Source organism: Larus michahellis, chromosome 7, assembly GCF_964199755.1.
Source record: "Larus michahellis chromosome 7, bLarMic1.1, whole genome shotgun sequence".
Lineage (NCBI taxonomy): Eukaryota > Metazoa > Chordata > Aves > Charadriiformes > Laridae > Larus > Larus michahellis.
The window spans coordinates 27,404,876-27,422,271 of record NC_133902.1 but is presented as its reverse complement, the minus strand read 5'-3'; positions in this window follow the sequence as shown (position 1 = coordinate 27,422,271).

Sequence of the window (17,396 nt, the reverse complement as noted above, 5' to 3'; positions counted from 1 at the left end):
CAGAGAGGACAGTAGTTCAAATCTCTACATATTTTCTTGAGACTCATAGGGATTTTGTACATCTGAGATTCCTCTGCAGCATAAAATTTGGCTGAAATCAGCCATCAGAGTGCAGTAGTACCAGAAAGGACTGGGAAGCAAATAGTGTAGTTGAGTACTTGCCTCCTTATGAAACCGGACTGGGGGGGGGGAAAAACAAATTGACAATACGCTATTGAATACCAGGGTCATTTCGTCTCCCACATCCCCGGCTGAAGGTGTATGGGGCTTGCTCACGTGGTGTTTTGAGTGTACTTGTTCTTCTGTTAGGCTCTGATCCTGCAAACGCTTTTTTTTTTCTGCGTCAATAAGTGCCCTGGAAGCTCCAGGGCTCTTGCGGGACTGAAATGAGGCACATGTGTATGGCTGCTGAGGCCAGGGCATTGGGTTGGCTTGCAGTGGAGGGGGAACCGTCTGCACTCCTGAATCCAGATAGGTCTTTGGAAAGTGCTGCTGCTGAATGACTAAATGTGCTGAAACACCATTCCCATAGGCAAAGGGGTCTGCTGGCCCAGCCCGGGCAAAGCCACCTGTCAGTGGTGTGGGCAGGGTCCCGCAGTAGCGGGTGCCAGAGACACTGCTGATGTTGATGTCCTGGCTGTGGCCAGCACTGGGGCTGGCAGGGGTCTCTGCTGACTCCCAGGCACGGGGCAGGGCAGCTCATGTTCATGCCTGGGATGACATGCCAGGAAGGAAAGTGGTTTTTTGGGAACTGTAGCCTTTGGTGTGAGCTAACATAGAAAATGAGGTGCCAGTGGGAGGCATCGCATCCCTGTTTTGTCTGGGGAGAAGAACTCAAAGTTTAGCAAAACATTCCTCATCCCAGAAAAACGCTTCACTCTGAAATGCTTCTCCCAGCAGGACTCAAGAGGCCTGATGCGCTTCCCGAGCCGGCCCAGCTCGCTCTGTGAAATCCAATGTGGAACCATTTTCTGAAGCCTCTGCCGATTGGTGCCTCGGCGCAGGCATGGCCAAGCGCTGCTGGCAGTCGCTCCGGCTGCTCAGCGCTGGCGCGAGCCAGAATCAAACAGGCAAAGTGCCATGCCAAAGAAAAGGGAAACATCTTACTCCTTATTTAATCAATATCAACAGACATATTAACAATCGCATATCAACATGCGCAATTATTTGTAACCCATCAGTAAACATGATCATTAGGCCAAATCTGGTGGTCCCCTGCAGAGGCAAGAAGGCGGGAGCGTGTTTGGGAGTGCACCGTCTTCCCTGGGGATGTGGACAGGCTGGGTGCAGGGTGCTGCTGGCACGGAGTGGCCCAGGAGGAGTGCTGGAGCTGCAGGAGCATCATGGCTCCCAGGATGGCACAACTTTACCAACCTGATGCATGTGGGTGACGAGGGCAAAGTCATCTCCTCTGCCCAGATGTGCCTGCAGTGACTACCACATCTGCTCTGGGCCCTGTATGTGTTTACCCTTGTGCAAACTTTGCACGAAAGCCTGGAGCTTCATCTTTGGTGGCTGCTTGTGGGTGGTGATGCTGCAACTCCATGTTACGCGGTGCTATGGGCTAGGAGAAAAGGTGGTGTCTAACAAATAGAAAACCAAGGTCTGGCCTCCATCGGGGTGATGATGGCCTCAGTGTTGGGCCCTGTTGCAAGCTCTGCCAGCGGCAGGATGGCTTGCACCAGGGGTGTTGTGAGCCAGTGGTTTGTAGCCCACGGGACGCAGGTGTGGCCAGGGGAAGCACTCCTGGAGCAGGTCCAGGGAGGACCTGCAGGAAGGCTGGTGATGATGGGTGAGCCAGAGCACAGCTGGGGCTTCAGGCTCTCACCTGTGCAGGGGCGGCAGGGTGGTGCTGCTGCTACAGCATTGGTTTAAGAATAAATTAAGCTTCAGTCCTCCTTATCCATGCAAATTGCATCTCTAGCAAGTGAAATGCAGAAAATGCCCGGTGCCAGACATCTCATTTCTTCCCTGGAACAAATGAAGTTTTGTGAGTCCTACTGGCTGCAATGAGGGTATATCTGTAAAGAGAGATAAAAATAGACCTCTGCTTTAATGTGAGGGACACAAGAATCTTTCTCTAGTGGTTAAACCTCCCCCCAGGTGAATGTGGTGTCAATATGGGTGGTGGGCTGGTGGGAGAGATGCTGCCTCCCCTCTCTGCGACCAAGGGGCAGTGTGGCCGCCCTGCATGGGGGACACCAATGCTGGGGTGCGGGCTGCCTTTCTCTGGGCATCAGCTTGAAGACCATCCGCTTCCTGCAATATTTACAAATATATCTGCCTCTAAAATCTGCCCAAGTTTATCAATGAGCTGGGGATAGCATTACAGAGCTGTGCGCACACATGTTATACATTCCCCCAGCAATAATTCCTTCCTCCAGTTATGCTATGTATTTAGTGCATTCCTCCAGTATGATAATCATAAACATGCTTTTTTTTTTAAAAAAAAAAAAAAAGGCTAACAAGTTTGAAACAAAACATAGAAGGTGGCTGGGTAGTGGGAAGAGGCTGTTACAGCCCTTGAGGCTGGGACTTCTGTGTCCCAACAGCCCCTGCCCTCTCGGAGGACAGCGGAGCCGCTGCCTGTTGCGAGAGCAGAAAAGCGGTGGCGGGCGGGTGGGTGACAGCAGCCAGCCCTGCTCGCTGCCCGCCGGGCAAACGGCTGGGGCTGGCAGGGGCAGGGAGGAAAGGAAGGCTAAAACATAACAGAAGTAATGGGAAGCAGGTTGAAAATCTTTTCTCTATTTACGTATCGACCCACAGAGGCAGGGGGGAAGCTTTGTGGTGCGTTCAGCTGCTGTTAGCTGCCTGCCCTGTGCTGAGGGTGAGGGAGCTGCTGTGGGGCTGCAGCCCTGCCCGTGTCCCAGGCAGGTCTGGGTCCCTCGGGCGAGGGGCATGCCGTTCCTTTCCAAAGTGGCTGTGTTGTTCTTGGTCTCAAAACCTGCTGTCCCACAGTTTGCACATGAAGCGGTGAGCAGTGCAAGGCTGTTACCCGTGTCACAGGTTTTTATTTGTTTGTTTTTAAAATTGATTTGAGGGCTCCAGGTCTGCTGGTGCTCAGCTAATGATGAAATGTGCTTGGGTTTCCATGGCCAGTCTCTCCCCTTTGGCTTGTCCTGAGCAGAAAGCTGCTTCTCAATCTGGCCCCAGCATGAAGCAATCACTGCTCCATTCCCTTCATCCCGCAAGCCTGGGGATGAGAACCCTGCGAGCACTAACTGCTCCCGAGACGGTGAGGGTGCAGGCAACTGAGCTCTCTCTCCTCCCCTTGCCTTCTCATCAGACTGGGACAGATTTTGCCCGAGGTTTGTCCTCTGGTGGCCCCTATGGTACCCTTGCCTGCAGCATTGCTGGGAATGCTTCGGGCAGCATCTTCCAAGGCTTTCCTTAGCCAGGGCTGATGGACGGGGTCTTTTGGGGGTGAGGAAGATGGAGAGCAGTTGCCTGTGTGTTTGCTCTCTGTGGGGCACCCAAAGCTGTCAGCCTGGCAGGAGCCGTTACCCCGGGAGGTTGGGGCAGGAATTAGCAGTTGATGAAGTGCTTTTTCCCCGCACCCTGCTCCCTCGCTTCACGGGAGCTGTTAGCTTTCCTGGCAAAGCAGATGCTCGAGTATCCCCATGGCAGCACACTCCCTTCAGCCGACATGTTACCTGCTTGCTAGTAAACAGGAGAAGTGTTAACTGTGACTGACAGTGGTGAAATACATCAAAGATGGCTTTTACCAGAAGGGTTTGGTGACTTCACAGATACAGTGCCAGCTTCCAACTGCCCCATGCTCCCCATGGGCCTCCCGCTTGGGGGTACCCTGCTCTGCCACTGTGGGCAACCTCCCTGTGGGGCCACAGGGTGTGCAGGGACCACAGGAGGCAGCCAGGGGTATCCAAGGGACCTGGTGACAAGCAGAGTGGTGTTTCTGAAGGACTGAGACAACTGAGATCCTCTGCCTGTGCTGCCTCAGCCTGCCACCAAGCTGTGCCGGCTCTGATGCCGGCAGCCTCTGCGCCGCTGACGGGCGCTGTGTCCCACTGCGCTGCCAGGGCGCGGGCTGCTGGGTTTGGGGAAAAGAAACAGCCCTCCCAGGACATGGCAGTGCTGAATATTTCCTCAAACTTTTTTTTCTCCCCCATAAAGGCAAGAGACATGTTTGGGAAAGACAGCAGCTTTCTGCTTCCGTCTCTTCCCAATACGCAGGCACTGACACTACTTTTTCTTATTTTCCATCCCCCAGGACAATTTAATTGTAGTATTTCAGCCGGGCAGCCCGTGCGAGCCCTGCTTCCCGGGGCTGCCACAGCAAAGCGGACCTCCGTGGTGTCTGATGGCGAGAAGCGCACGAAGCAGGGTCACACAAGGGTCCGGGGAGGAGGAGGAAGCTTGGGTTTAATGCCTGAAGTGCAAATACTTGGCTAGGAGCACGTGTTGAAGCACTACTGTGTGTGCCTCTCTGTCTGCATTCGTCTTTCAGGCAACAAGCGGCAGCACATTATCGGGTGTGTGAATACATATTTACTACGGTAGGCCCAGAAGGGCTTTTCAACAACTTTCCCTGCATGTGTTGCTAACAAGTCACTCTACAGATTTACCAAGTGAGCAGAATCGCAAATGTTTCTCTTTACAATGAGAAGTAATCAGAGAAGGTCTAAATGGCAAACAGTGATCCAATATATACATTTGTCACAGATATAATGTAAAGTCAGCTCAGCCTCTTTGATGTCACATAAACATGTCATTTTGAAGCGACTCAGTTTTGCTGGCATTTCATCAGCGAGCGCACAACAAACAGCGCCAATTACGCTCCATCGCTGTTTATCATTTGCCTCCTTTAAAATGCCCATCCATTACCAGCAAAGTGGTTTGCAGTGTTTAGTCTCTGGTGGGGATGGTATTCCACAGCCCTCAGCCCGGAGGCAGATTCTCTCTTTCGCTGTTTAACCCACTGGTTTAATTACTGTGTGAGTCCAAAAAAAAAACCAACCCAACATCTACCCCAAAAAAAATGAATTTTGTATTCTAAACCCATGTAATATTTAGACAGCCTCTGAAAAAAGAGCTGCCGCAGAGAGATGTGTTGGGAGTAGGATTTCTGTTTGAGGAGGGAGGGGAGGACACGTCCCCATCTCCCCAAGCATCCCTGTTATTTGTCTGGTTTCCTTCTCCCAAGCACTCTTTCCCTGGGGAGCTGGGGCCATGGGGGAAGCCAGGTGGTTTGGGTGGGGGGGGTCTCATGGCCAGGCCCCAGGACCTGCTGGCGTGGCACAGCTGCAGTGGCCGGCACACACCCCACCGGCTTGGCTGCCTTGGGTCCCGCTGCAACCGGGCTAGCGCCTGGAGAACCGCTCCGAGCTCACAACCAAGCCTTTGAATCCCAGCTCTTGTGCTATAAAGCACGTTGCCCGTTAATTGAAGGAGGATGCGCTGCAATCCATTGTGTATTAGCAAATGCATCGTTTGTAACGTCCACCAACCCCCATGCATCCACGTGTGTGTGACGTAGTCGTCAGATCCTATATTTGTGTTATTTCAAAGAGTCTGGAAGATGGGATACTATAAATGGGGTGTTTGAAATACTAATGCTAACAGCTGCTGAACTCACCGAAAATAATACAGTTATTCCGTTTGCTTCCCTGCTAGTAGTTAAAAAGTAATGAGTCCTTTTATGCTTTCTTTACATAATAGGCTCCAGCCAGAAAACTGGATGTTTCCTCGTCAATAAAATAAAAAAGAAATTCCCAATATTAAAGGAACAAAGATGAAATTGAGCAAGTCTTATGTTATTGTGGTTAACAGTCAATAAGGAAAACCAGAGTTTTGTTCTGCTGACTTAAAAAAACATTAAGCTGTAAATATCTAACTCCATTCTATTTTAGTGTTGTGTTTGGGGTTTTTTTTTTTCTTTTCTTTAAATTTAATTCATGAAAAATTCCCTTCCAAAGTTTTGGTGTTAGTTTGCTTTCCCACCCCTTCTTTTCTCAAAGCATCAACCAAATTACATATGAGGGCCATGTCTTCCTAAAATCCACAAAGCTTAGTGGAAGCAGTAATTTTTTCACATGAAAAAAAAAAATAAAAATTCTGGGGACGCCGCATAGTGAAAACGGGATTTCAGCACTCATGGAAACCCAGTCAAAGAATAGGAGCGAAATGTCTGAGGTTTGCGCCTGTGTGGGCAGCGTGGGGAGGGGTTTGGCTGCAGGAAGGACGGGATGGCTGCAGCTTCCCTGGGCCGCCCGGGGTTCAGCCACTGGTGGTGGGACAAATACTTCTGAGCACGCTTAAGAAACCTGAGCTACCATAAAATATGGTGACTTATTAGCAGGCAGTGTTTTTTGAGGAGTTTTTCCACATGTCTGAAGACATTCTATGACAAATGCTCGTCTTAGGGGGGGCAGAGACCAGCAATTCTTGCCTGGCACACGGGAACCTGGCTCTTGGGCAATTTTACTTCTAGGCAGGGGTAGGTCCAGGCACACAAGCTGGAGCCAAAGGCTGCAAATCCAGCATGGCAGAGGTAACGTGCTAGGAAGAATAATGTATCCGAATAATTCTGAGCAGTTTATAGACAAGGAAAGTTGGACACATACGTTAACTGTTGAGTTAGTCTACAGATCAAGCTGTTCATTAAACATAGCCGTGCTGTAAAGCATGTATACACAAATCCACTCTATATATTTTAAGTGCCCTGACAAAGGCTTTTGGTTGCAGTATTTAGAGGAGAAAACTGTTTTCTTTCCCTTGAGCCTGAACTGTTCCTGATGAATAATTTGTCCAGTTCTACTGTATAATTAACATCTGAAGGTGGAGACTGCTGTTGCCTATAAACATTACCATATTTCCATATTCCTACTCTGCAAGTTATCAGTTTTAAAAAGGAAACCGCACATGCAGGCACACAGGAGCAAAGCGGAACCTGTGTCCTGGCGGCCGCAAGTGCCGCTGATGGGAGCGCGGTCACCAGAGCACCTCGCCCTGTGGCCAGTTGCCTTTGCAGCCTCCCCAGCCTGCCCTTTGCTCCCCAATAACCCTCTTCACAGACTTGTGTGTGTTTTCCTCGAAGGCTTATTTAAAGGACAGGGCTTATGCCCAGCTGTGGGTTATCGCAGGTGTAGGTCATGGGTAGGAAAAATGGAGTGACTCTTTGCTGCGGTGGGACTGACACAAACGCAGCTGCCGATCCTGTCCTGCACACTGCTCATGGGGGCTAACTGCTGCCTACTGAAAATTTCTCAAGGATCCACCCACAGAAACTATGGACAGGTTTTGGATTGGCTGCAAAAGTTTGGTTTGTTAATTGGGGTTTAACTGTGAGTTTAGCACTTATTTCCACACACATACACGCACACACCCCCATTTAATCTAGTTCATTTAAGAGATCCTAGGAACCTTTTTTCCTGACTTTTTGGACTTTTACCATCTGCTAGCATTAATCACTTCCTGCAGAGCGGTGTCTGTCACTCAGGAAAAAGCACATTGCAGAGGCCTCAGCCTTCTCTGGAGTGGGACCAGAGATGAGATGTGTGATGTTCTACCCGGCAGGGCAGTCACACAGCAGCTGCCGGCCAGCACGGCTGTATCGAGGCCCATACAGCCATTAACCAGAGGTGAGACAGGGGAATCGGTGCTCCTGGGAGCAGAGTCCTGTGCTCCAGATGTCGGCCTGACAAGAGAAAAGGCACAGCACTGTTCTGGGCCCATGGAGAAAATTAATAGTGGAGCTTTGGCAGCCGAGTCATCACAGCACACCTAGCAGATGGGTCATTACGAAGGAATTCACCTGTATTACCCTGGGTCCCCTGTACTGCTATGAGAAAAGAGTGTTTTCATTGCCTTTTATCTTCGGAGTTGTTTTAAGGAAGCAGGTGGCAGCATCCTCCCCAACCAAAGCTTTGCATGGGTGAAGGCTGCAGCAGCCTGGAGTTGCAGCGCTGCTTGCCGGAGCGATGCCTGGCCACAGGGACGGGCACAGCCTCAGCCACAAGCCGTCACCCATCTCCACACGTGCGTGGGACGGAGTGGCCCACCAGCGGCTCCAGCCTGCATGTGCCCAAACTGCGCCTCGCCTCCATCCTGATGCATTGTGGGGGCTCTCGTTGGGTGCAGCCGCCGGACGGGGGGTGTGGGGTCTCTGCGCTGTGTTGCAAGGACTCTCTTTGCTCTGCGGCGTGCAGCACAGGGGAGCATATGGCTCTGTGTCTGGTTTGTTTGTTTGTTTTAGTTTTTTTGTTTCTTTCTATTTTGGTTTACTGTCACAAATAATTTAATTATCCCATGACTTGCCATTTCAGTTATGCATTGTCTCTGTTCCTGTTTGACTTGGGGGCAGCTGTTGAGCTCTCCAGATTTAGGGCTCAAATCTGCTCATCATTATGTGCGAGCACAACACAGCCCATCTTGTAAAATCGACAACTCTGCACAAGGTAGGTGTGTGTGAGGGTTGGTGTGCTGGGATGCAGCTCACATCCTGCACTGGGAGATGGGACCAGCCATCGGCCCCCACAAGTGCCCTGTGGGACCCAGAGAGGCCCGAGCACACGGTGGGTGTTTGTTAGCAGCCAGTGAAAGAAGACCCACCTGAAGCACTCGTGGGGTGTGAGGTAGGCTGCAAAACTCAGCTCTGATTTTTGTTGTTGTTGTTGTTGTTCTCAGCAAAACCAGACATCAATCTGTCTTAATTTGGCTTTTGCTGTCCAGAGACTTGAGTTTTCAGTCCCTCCTGTGCTCAAAGTCGTTCCTCGTAGCTCTGCTACCAAGTAATTTAAAAGCAACCCTGTTTCACACCACCTGTACAACTGGAGAGGTCAATGAATGCGAGAAGGAGATGTTCAAGGAATCCCTTGAATCTAGCAGCTTGAGGCTTGAAGGAAAATGCCTTGCAATAAAATGCCAAGAGTGGGCTGTAATTAGTGTTATGTCGATGACTGACAAATTAGGTGCTGCAGCCCTTGCTCAGAAAATTGAATCAACTTGTCTGGTGGTCCATCACTTCTTATCAAACAATCGGTGTTCATATTTACATCCCGTAAATCCCAAAAAGTAGCTGTAAACACTCTGCTGGAGATGGATGGATGACTTGTGCCTACAAGCATGTGGCCAGAGGGGAACATTTGTTTGGCTTTTACCTATGTTTTTCTCTCGTGCAGTGGATTTAGGAAGCATGTCCTGTGGGAAGATAGGGAAGCAAACAATTCAACAATATCTCATCGGAGCTCTGCAGACGTTTATAAGACATACAGCTGTTTCTCTTTTTAATTTGGAGGAATACAGGCCTCACAAACAGGGTGGTTGGTTGTTCCTACAAATAAAAGCCCACAGCTCAAAGGCAAAATATTTTGAAGACAATGTACAATAAGAGACTTTTTTTTTTTTTAGCCATGTAAAAGCTGTTTTATGAAATTAAGCTGGAAATATCATAAGTGGGAAATGACCACAGAATAAATAGGAACCTTTTAGAAAGACAGCAAACATGTGTTATTTATTTTCCTAGTAAATGGAAGTGGCAGATTCAATCAGCAAGAAACATCAGATAGTTATGACCATTTTAATCATATAAAAAAAAATGTTCATAAGTTTTGTTTATGGTATGTTTAACAACATTTTCAGTTCAGTATGGGGGTGGGAAGCGAATAACTCGTATTTACTAGTAAACTAGAGATAAGATGGGACTGTTTCTTCTAGTCCAGGCAGAAAGGGGGCGAGAGGTAGAACAGTGAAGTGTCTGTGCTGTTACCTTTTGCACTCCATGTACACATCTGGAAAGCATTACGACTCGTTGCATCAGAAATATTTTAAAACTATCAAACAGTTCCAAAGCATGCACTGTACCCCATGAAGAGAGGCAGCCTTCATGCCTGCCATTTCGGAAGGCTTGTCGGCATGCCAAGGAAACGTATTTTATATGGGTCTATCTCTGCTTATATTTGCCTGAAAGCTTTAAAGTCACGTTCAAAAATGTTAATGCTAGATGTTAATTTTAGAGATGGGACAAAGCGAGGGCTATAAAATAGCCAGCTGAGATTAAATCCCTACATAATGACAAGCTGCTGATATGCCATCAGTAGCTGCAAGAGGAAGGTGGAAGGAGGGGCCTGGACACATGGCGTGTGTCTTGGCACTGGGGGCGGGCGAGTGCCAACGCTGACCAAAGCCAACACAGCGTTTGTTCCTTTTTCCCTCTACTTTGGAAGCCATGCATCTCAAGTTGAAATCGGCCACATGGACGCGTGCGTTATAGAAAAAATAGTTGTAAGCAGATGTGTTGAGACCTTATCTTCCAAGATCTTGATCTTCTAAGTGTTCTTGTAGCTGACATGTGCCCCTTTGTCAACCTTTGCAGGCCCCAGCATGTTCTCCTCACTCAGTGCGTGTGTGTGGTCTGGGAGAGCTGGGCAACACCAATTGCTCGGCGAGAAAGGTTAATTTTCCTCTCAGCAAATGTTTCATTACCGTAAGAGAAGACGACTCATATTTGAGGGCCACAGAAGGGAAATATACAAGCCACATAAATACAAGGGAATGTTAACTGTGTGTGGAACAGACTGAGTTATAAGAGGGGACTGTGTGCTTTTGTGGATATCACATGTGGTATTAGTGTCATCTTGCCTTGGGTTGTAATATTGTAGTAGTTGTACTACAGAGGAAAATTGTGTACTTGGGATCAAATGTGTGTGGTGCAAGAGGTATCCCTGACTCTCTGTGCTACATAAAAGGAAGTGATGCTACAAGTAGGAGTGTAATTTCTGTCCTTGTCCTGATGTCTCCGCTTTCTGGTTAAACACGAGTTTTCCCCTTAGAGACAGCAGTAGGTATATCCTTGGGATATCAGCTGTATTTGCTTCTACGAGCAGCAAACCCAAAGAGGGGTAGCAGACAAAAGATCAGGGAAGTCTTTATCTGGGGGAAGAGACAGGAGTTAGCAGTGGGACAGCAGAGAAGAAATAACCCTCAGGAAAGATTTGGGTGGAAACATGCTCAGGATCAAGAAGCGGTGATGTTCCTTGAGTGCCTTAAGTATTTGTGCTGCCGGGCAGCACAGCCTTTGCCTCCCTGCTCTCCTCCATCTCAGCTGCTTTCAGCTGAAGAATAAAAACTTGTTAGATCTGGTCTGAGAGTGCAGGGACTGGCCTGCAGTACAGGAGATGGCTGGGGCTCGGTGATGCCTGGAGTATAACCACATTGTGCCTGGGGTGCCCCGAGATCCCACGTTAGTTGCACAAGCAACTGGATGTCCTGGGGATCGGGCGGGATGACATGGCGTAATGCTGCTTATCTCTTGTGACATTGTTGACTTCAGCAAGCAGAGATACGCAGCATATATATTAAAATTAGAGCTGATTGTTTCTATTGACAGGTCTTCACAACATAAAAATACCCTGTTGCTTAATTGCCCCATGTCTATCAATGGAGTCAGTGTAAAGCAGGGGCTGATTGGAAGGTGGCAATAAAATTTGCCCTTCAGGGGGAGGTGTTGATCTGGCAGAGCCGTCTGAGGTGGAGAAGCCTCCAACGCTCTGCTGAAAGTTGTCTGTCCCATAGCTTTGTTTCCGGGATGTGAGCCCTGTTTCAGTGTCAGGTTAGCTTGAACAGCCTCTGGTAGCTGTTAAACCAGTTTGGCTTTGCCCAGTAGTGGGACATTCCCAGGATGCTTCCCACCAGCAGAGAAGTGGAGCTCAGGTTAGAGACAAGTGCTCGGTTGGAAGAGTGGTCCACAGTGTGAGCAGACATCATTGGCTCTGTATAAGCACAGCAGCCATGGAATCTGGAAAATGCTGGTATGTACCATTAAAAAAGGGAAGGAAAAAAAAAAAAAGGAGGAGGAGGAGTCATGGGTTTTCTCAAATTCAATCCCGTTATGAAACCCAAGTATCTTTGACAGAAATAAACATCTACTTAACATAACTAGATCAGTGCACTAATGCCAAGGATTGTCTGGATGAAGGGTAAATTCTAGGTAGTTTACAACCAACGGTCTAGTAACCTCGTAGTGTGACTTTGGGTACTTGTCAAGCAAGCTGATTTAGAAAGGCACTTGGAACAGGAACGGTTCTAAGGGAAACTTTGTGCGGTTGGGTTTGGTCCCAGGCTGAAGGCGAGATAATGTTCCTGGAGAGCGAGTGCAAGAGCACATCTTTACTGCTCATCCTGAAAAGAACTTCTGTAATCAAATTAAATGCAATTTCTTGCTTTCACTTTCTAGCTGAGCAAGGGGGAAAAGGTTATAAGATCCTCTGGTACTCAAATCCTGGGAAGACCTTGGGGTTGGGAGGGGTAAAGGAATTTTGTTGTGGTTAAAGTCCCCAGATGCATGGCGTTCAGCTCTTCTTGTCTGAGGGCAAAATAGAACCATAAATCTTTCAAATCAATGCATGATGCACATTTTGGCCTTTAGAAATGTGTGCAACTTCAAACCACTCCGTTTGCCTTTGCTTTAAAGTAGGGTCTGTGAACAAAGTCACAGAAGGTGCTAATAACTGGGTAAAACTGCAAAACCTCGTTGGTTTTTTTGGACTCTGTGTCCCTAAATGTGTATTTATAGTGTGGAAGAAAAGCTATTGTCAAAAGCACAGTGGCTGTGCCTCAGGTTCAAGACTATCACTTAAATTTCTACTGTCCCGTGATGAAGGTGTGTGTTTGGATTATCAAACCTGGTGGATGGGCTGTCTTGCAGACTGAGGGCGTATTGGTGCTGACCTTTTGGGTTTTAGTGGTTTTGTGTGTACATGGTGCTATGTCAATGAGTGATGACAGCCATGTTGTGTTAGGTGTGGTGTTGAGAAGGTGGATGTGTGGTTAGCAAGTGAAGAAACATGGGGGAGCAGTGGCTGCTGCATCCCTGGGCTTCACTGCCCATCTGTGGCATCAGCCTGCTCCAAGTGGAAGGGGTGCGAGGTCCTCCGCTTCACCTGTCACCTCGAATTGTCCTTGGTGGGAAAGCATAAGTGGGTGAACACGGACACTGTCTCCTCCGGCCCCTTGGCAGGCTCAGTGCTGGAGCCGTCAGAGATCTGGGGGTTTCTGGGCTCCTCAGAAGTTACTCTCATTCATCAGCAAAAAGAACATGATACGGTTCTTCTGTTGGAGGAAGCCTTGCGTCACCTAAGAAATGTCACAGGTGTGTTAACTGTGTTTGTACAGAGAAAATATGGGCAACAGCTAAGTGACCGCCAGGGCTTGGCTTTGTGTCAGGGGTGGGAAGGAGCTCAGGAAGACATGAAACAGTTGGGAGAAAACAACTCTGCATGGGCCTTGGGGAGTGAGAGCACAGTGTGCCGCTGCCGGGGCTTGCCCCTGGTCGGAGATTTCTTCCGTGTCCTTCAAAGCACAAGGTCCGAGGGGAGAGGTGGGAGACAGCCCCTTTCCCAAAGGGCTGGGTTTGGGGGACAGACTTTCTCAGAGGTTCGTGACTCCCGCTGGTGTGGCAGGACCCAGAGTCAGCCCCCCAGGAGGAGACAGAGCGAAAACAGAGCAAAGTTTTGATATGCCAGGAAAAACACGTTTCCACTCTGCTGAAACACTGAAGTGCCAAAACACGGGCACGCCATGGCCACTCCAGCAACAGCAGCTTCAGCATCAGTGCTGAGATGGGGCTGCTGACTGTCCCAGGGTTTCTCTCATGCACATGCTTGAGCTCTCTCTGTATACGTACGCATACATATAGAGCTTAAAATAAACAATGCCACACAGCTGCTGAGTCAGAGACTGGGCCCCGGCTGGGAGCCCACAGCTTGGCATTACCTCTGTTCCCTTAGGGGATTTCCAGCATAATTTAGCCTTGAGCTTGATTAAGACCTTGGGTTGCAGCAGCCAAATAAAGGCTTATAATAATCTGGAAGATTTAAAAAAAAAAAGTCATAATGCTGTGTATGGGAAAAGCAAAGAACAAGGGTCATGTAGCAGAAGGAATAGCCACAGTTACAGAGTGGTACAGCCTCACACGTGGCGCTGCGGTGGATCCTGGGCACGATGCTGCCACTTCCAGTGCAATGAGCATATAACAACAAAGTCATGCAACAGATGATGCCCTTTTCCTCTGACCCCTGATGTTTTGTAGAGAAAAGGAGCATCCATGACACAACAAACGTTATTAGTTCAATTTACGCTGTGGAAACATTGCACCATGCCAGCGTATGCAGGCTACATTGCCTGCCAGCCGTGCGATGCCACCCTGGCTGGGGAGCACAGTCCTGCCCGGCACATGGAGCCCAGCCACGGGCTGGAGACAGCCCTCGGAGGATGCTTTTTGTGTTGACTTTTGGTCAGGAAAACGGCATGCTCACCCCATAGAGAGAAGAAAAGTTGTCTGCCCCTGACCCATGTGCAGGCAATATTTCTGCATCAAGGCACGAGTGACACGGCTTGGCTGGGCCGTGTTGGTGGAAAGGTGCGAGCATGAGTGCAGGCAGAGGGGAAGAGCCCCTCGCTGCAGTTCGGTGACCAGCGCTGGACTTGGCAGAGCAAAGCAATGTCTGTTCTGCATTCGGGCTCGCCTCTCTCTCTCTGCCCCAAACGCACACAACTGGGTAATTAAAGTCACCAAAATGTTCTAATGCAGGAAGGTAGCCTGCGTTTCATCAGGAGGAAAAAAAAAACCTGTTGGCCGCTGTGCAATGCTGCGGACAATAGCTGGAAGAAGCCTAGCTCTATTCTCCCTCAGAAACAATCTCCCTCACTAAAATAGACCTTGGCTGTTGCATTCTTCCTACAGGGTTAAAAGAGACTTACTTTTTTTTTTTTTTTAAATTATATTCCAGGACATGATGCTAATTCTTCTTTGCATCTTAGGGGTCATTTATCCCAGCGCACTGTTGCCCTGTGCCAGCAGCATCTTTGGGCTGTCACGGCCCCCGGGGACGGTGGCAGAGGGACAGGCACTGTGCTGCTGGCCGTCCTTGTGGAAGCAAAGTGGGATGCACCACTGCCGAGCTGAGCCGGTGCCGGGTTTGCCATCCGTGGCAGTGATGGTGCCTCTTCCCTTGTAAAACGAAGACCTAGCCCTTGTACATGCGATGGGTGGCAGAGTCCCAGTGCAGGACTGGTTACCAGCTGGGGGGAGCAGGAGGGCTGATGGCAACCCTCCACCATGTGGGAGTGATTACAGAAGGAATTGTGCTGGCTAGATCCCAGATGAGTTAACTTAATAAAGTTGTGGCCTAATTAAACCACATCCCTTGCATCTTATCTGTCTTCCTGCATGTCCAGAGCAGTGCCCGAAGACTGCGGCTGCTACCAAGCGTTCACCTCACACTGCAACCCAATAACAGCTACCTGCGCCCCCAGTCCTGGGGCAGCGCTAACGAAATTGCTGGGGGATATAATCTGATTTCAAATTCTCGCTACCTGGAGCCATTACGCGCTGGTCAAGCGCTTGAGGGTTATCCCATCCTATAAATAGGGAGGCAGATGCACGCAACTCTTTCAAACATGGCTATTTCTATTAAGTATATCCAATTAACCTTGAGCGGTACAGAGATCTGAGAGCCAGGAACAAAACTCATAATGTAAAAGGCAAGTGGAGTCTTCAATAACGAAGTAAAACGCCTGGGAGTTTAAAGGGTCCCTCCTGCCCACCCAGCGCTTCGGAGGTTTATTACTGCCCAGCCTCTCAGCAGCCAGGCTGGAGATGTCAGCCGTGGGTGACATCCCGTGGTGGGATCTGTGCCTGGTGCCAGTTAAACGAAGGAGGAGGCGTTAGGGGTGACTTGGCAGGGCAGTTTTGTGAGTGAAACCTCACACTCGTGCACCTGCAGGTGCTGCTCAGCAAATGCAGAAGCTGCTGGTGGGGTTTGCTGTGAGTAGATGTGAATTTTAGCGCAGATCTGTAAAAGTTGAAGCCAGAGTTGTGGCTGGGGCTGCGGGCTGGGGAAGCAGCCTGGGGGTCTCTCCCCAGCCCCGCCAAAGGCATAGAAGGGGTCCAGGGCAAGACCTGGCAGGGACTGGGGTGGCCGTGTCAGGAGCAGCGCTCTTGGCATGTCCATTGATGCCTGCGTGTGGCTGCGCTAGAAAGGGCTGCCCACATGCTGCTCCTCAACACCAGGCAGCTTGAGGGACTGCCGGTATACAGATGTCAAAAAAAAAAAAAAAGGAAAAGAAAAGAAAAAAATCTTGGTTTTTAGGGAAGCTAACTAATGGTGACCTGTGGAACGCCATCACTAACACAGGTGGGAATCCTCGCATGGGAATTTGTGACTGCTCTGTAAGAAAACAAATAAAAGCTGCTCTTGCGTGGGAGCGCAGGAGGTGTCTGCGGCCAGGACCGGGCAGGGTTGTCGCCTCTCGCTCAGTGCTGCACTCACAGCTGCGTTTCTGACTCCAAGCTCACCACACAGAAAGCTGATCCCCGAAATTATGTGCTGTTAAATGACTTGGAAGGGAAAAAAGTATACTAGTGAGTCCTAATAGGAAGGTTTATATTCTGCATATCTGGTCTATGTCTTGCTGCAGAAATAAACAGCCCTTAACTGAGAAGTCTCTGTGGACAGGAGCATAATAGATGAAGGAGAGATGGTTGTATCATTTTGCTCAGTTGGTCATTACATGGAATTATAACTGTATTATCAATAAGCCTCAATGTCATTACCTCGCTATACTTGGCAAATGCACACATGCACTCAAATAAACATTCTCCATTAGAAATATTGCAGCCCATCAGCTAACTCTAGCTGCCGGCAGCTCCTGGCTGCTCACCTGGATGGGGAAAAATTCTGTGCTGCTCCCACAGCAGCACCGGGGCCCCCCGTGTCCCCCTCCCCGCACCCCGTGGGCTCTGGGCAGGCTTCCGCGGGACGTGGGGGCCGTCAGCCAGCCTTGCCCTAACATTTTGCTGAGTCTGAAAGTCCTTCTTCAAAGGAAAAGAAATGTTAGTGCTCATGTAGCCATATCAGCATCGGCAGCCCCTGTGGTAAATCTTGTTGTGAGTTTCAGGATATTTATTTTTAAAGAGAGAATTAATAATAATTGTTTCCTCCCTAATGAAGATAAGTGTCACAGGAGACTCGAGCTATCGTGTATTTCATGTATATGGTCTCAAATTCTTCTGTATCCCTCTGCAATTTATTTTCACTCAATTAATTTTATTTTATGATAAAGTAAATGGCCCACAGTGCTGATGGGCATTAGCTGTGGAGCTATCACATTATAATACAATCAGGTTAACTCCTAGCACTATGAGTTAACACTCCCATCTGCCACACATGCCCAAAAAAGGATTATCTTTCTGGAAAAGCACGTCTTAGTCTGCTAGTAACCTGCAGCTGAGTTACTATCACAGGCCGAAGGAGTGTGCACCCTGCGGGGGGGCTGCAGCACAGGACCTGTATTGCCTCCAAAAAACACCAGGGTAGGTCAGATGTGTGTGTTATTCTTCATGGGTTAGTTTTTCCTTTTTAATTGTGCCATTCTCA